The sequence below is a fragment of the Alosa sapidissima genome, chromosome 17, assembly GCF_018492685.1.
Source record: "Alosa sapidissima isolate fAloSap1 chromosome 17, fAloSap1.pri, whole genome shotgun sequence".
Classification (NCBI taxonomy): domain Eukaryota; kingdom Metazoa; phylum Chordata; class Actinopteri; order Clupeiformes; family Clupeidae; genus Alosa; species Alosa sapidissima.
Window position 1 is genome coordinate 23,661,786 of NC_055973.1, and position 3,508 is coordinate 23,665,293.

The 3,508-nt window shown below is 42.3% G+C and overlaps 1 long non-coding RNA gene across 1 annotated transcript in view; it reads left to right on the forward strand.

Annotated features, from left to right (window-relative positions):
* The first annotated feature begins 3,264 nt into the window (after positions 1 to 3,264).
* The window catches only part of LOC121687844, a 6,174-nt gene continuing 5,930 nt past the window's right edge, over positions 3,265 to 3,508 (forward strand). Inside the window, exon 1 of the long non-coding RNA XR_006024427.1 lies at positions 3,265 to 3,349. This is a non-coding gene — a long non-coding RNA (uncharacterized LOC121687844). The remainder of the gene's footprint in view (positions 3,350 to 3,508) is intronic.

Genomic DNA, 3,508 nt, shown 5'->3' on the forward strand with positions numbered 1-3,508 from the left:
GCACACACACACAGAATGGATCATTACATGTATCCTGCCATCACATAATCATTAGATGCAAAATGTAATGAGACACTTCAGCATTGTTGCAGCAGTCACTCTGGGTGGGAAAGACAAAAGCAAGGCCTCCACTGTTAGTATCAGCCTGACTCAGCCTGAGACGGTGCCATGTGCAGTGTGCACTGATTACAAGGTAATTTTATTTGTCATCCATTTTGGATTGTGTGTAATTCTGTGTATCACCACCACAAATACACTGAAAAAAGGGAAAAGAGGTTGTCAAAGTTACGAAACCACAAAGCATGAAAGTACACAAACTAATCAGTTTTCTCTCTAGAGCACAGTGTTATTACACTGATCTAACACATTTTGCCACTGCAATAAATGTATCCAACAGAATCATATAAGATGATAAAATGAAGTACCCAAGTAACTTCTGAGTCTGACAAGTGAGACTGATCACATTGTTTAAACCACACATTTACACCAAGTGATGAATACCTCTGCATCTTTACATATGAGAGACTGCCTCTCCGGAATGCTCTTTTTACCCAATCATGGTGCCAGTTAAGTTAATTATGGTGCCAATTAATTGTGAAATGTTCTTCCCTGTTTTTTAAAAGAGAAATCCAGCGATTTTTCGCATCTCCATTTCTTGAGGTCACTTAATACTGTCGGTACAAAAAAAGCAACAACAAACAACAATCGGTTTTACCTAGCTCGAGCTGCTAGTTAACAGCTAAAGCAGCCTGGCGGCTACAGCACTACACTCTGGGGGTATGTTCGTCAGCCCCTATGTTCATGCTCCCAGAAGTAGCGCTGTAGAGCTGCTGCCTGGCTGCTTTTCCATTCAGCTCATATACTTTATGCCTGTTCATGAAAATTCAGTGCAAAAATATGCACATCTGTGTGTGTTTTCATCTAGTGTTAAAAATTGACATTATTCTAATATCTTGTGATCAAAATTTAACATTGTTTTTTATTTACTTTTTACACAACATCCCATCTTTTTTGGAGACTGGGTTGTATGTGCAACTCAAGTCCATTAATTCAATTCAATGGAATGTTTCAGTGACACATGCATATCGCACATGGCCGCATGCACACAAGTAAACAGCTATTTGTTTGATTTGCCATCTATCATGGAAAGGGTAATGATTGTATATCATGGACTCTTTAGCTTAGTACAGTATAATTAATCCATTTAGTAGATAAGTTTGACTTACAAATCATCCAATATGAAGCAATACATTTCTGTCTGTAATATCTGTCTGTTCTCTCTCTCATCCGATTGACTTTACTCTTGGGTGTCCCTGAGAACCTAAGTAAGTGCACTGTCAAGTGAGAAGTCAAATGGGAATCCAACATCATTAAAAGGCAACATTTTGCTGATCTGGGGCTATGCTGATTTATAGCCTGGCCACGCCCACCTAAAGCTCCTTTGAGAGAGATAGTATCTGGAACACCATAGTTCACTAACGTCTCCTAACGTTACCTGCTCAGTCAGCGACGAGAGGGGATGACCGTTGCAAAATTGAAAATGGCTGTGGTAAACAAATGCCTGCAAACATCAACAATTGCTTTTGGAAGAATGTGTACATTTATGTACAGCAAAAGTAGGCCCACATACATTGTTTCCTGATTGCCAATGCTGTTTATTGTCAGTGTGTAAAGTTTAGGCGAAGTAGGAAGTGACGTTATGAATCCCTGCTCAATGTGATTGGTTAAGCTGGACCAATGATTTTAAAAGTTAGCTCAAAGTAAGGCAGCCGTGGCCTACTAGTTAGGGCTTCGGGCTTGTAACCAGAGGGTTGCCGGTTTGAACCCCGACCAGTAGGAACGGCTGAAGTGCCCTTGAGCAAGGCACCTAACCCCTCACTGCTCCCCGAGCGCCTCTGTCGCAGGCAGCTCACTGCGTCGGGATTACTGTGTGCATCACCTCACTGTGTGCTCACTGAGTGTGTTTCATTAATTCATGGATTGGGATAAATGCAGAGACCAAATTTCCCTCACGGGATCAAACGAGTATATATACTTACTTAAAAAGTCTATGCCCGTCATGCTGCGAAAGCTGGAGACGTTTCCTAATCGTGAGTGACCAGACTCTATCCCTTTGAGAATGAGTTTGGTTTAACCAGGGTAACGGTGACTTTAGAAGCGCTGTGCCCACAGCCACAGATACATTTAGTGGATCTTGACCTCTCCCATATGGCAGCCGATCCCATATACAGTGAGCCTGCTGATGTAACCTGCGTTCTGTTGAACCTGCTCGATTCAGCCCTGCACACGCCCGGACTCGAACCCGCGAACAGCAGCAGCTCGGATCGGGAGGCGAGCGCACTAACAATTGAGCCAATAGCCCAGGCTACTGGCTCGCATGCCAGCAGCACTCTTGAGGCGTCGGGGAGTGAGGTTTACCAACGTTCCACAAGCAGAGCTAAGCTAGCTGGCATCCGTTACACTGACACGTATGTATAGGCACTGCACTAGTCAGACAAAGAAACAATGAGAAATATAAGCAATAAGTATACTGCAATTAAAATCACAAAGTAATTTGAATTAAAACACTAATAAACAAACACACACATGTGGCAAATAAATATCTACACACTCACTCTCTCTTTCACACACACACACACACAAGACATGGGCATCTTTCCAAACAGAACAGGTGGTCTCATGGATGCCTTTAATGTCATCCCTTTGGGAGCTTAGAGGGAGAAGGTGTGTGTGTGTGTGTCTGATTTGGATAAGTTTGAATTGTGAGATCATTAAGCTTTAGTGTTGGGCCATATTACGGTCATGCTTAGTTGTACTGTATGTTTTGTGTGTGTGTGTGTAAACTGTGACAATAACAACTCATTGCCATGGGAGCTGAAAGCGATGAAGATTATGACCTGTGAAAATCATTTTCTTCTCATTTCCAAAGACTTGAAAGAAGTGATTTCTACATTCAATCAGACTGACAAAAGAACAGATCACATCCCCAGTACACACACACACACACACACACACACACAGCAGCTTTCCAATAGTCCGAGCTCTCAAAAAATACACATGTTTGTTGCATAATTTGACATTAAGAGGCTGTTACCATTGATTCAGAGTCTGCAGATATCAACATGATTTATTTTAACATTATGTGGCATGATATGAGGAGGATATAGTCTGCATAGCAACAGATTCCAGCATCCTCTGCACTGTAAAGCCAGGGAGATGGGTGCATGGGTTGATATATTGCTTTGCTATTCATTTGCTGATTTCAGACATCTTGGGGTCACACACACACATGTCCTTTCAGCGATGGAGATTTGGAACTAATCTTCCTACAAGTGGACAAGCTCCAGAGGTGTAGTCCTGACTGAAATCTCCACACACACACACACACACACACACACACACACATACATACACACAGACACACACACATACATACACACACAGACACACACAGACACACACATGCAAACACACATTCACACACACACAAACACACATTCACACACAC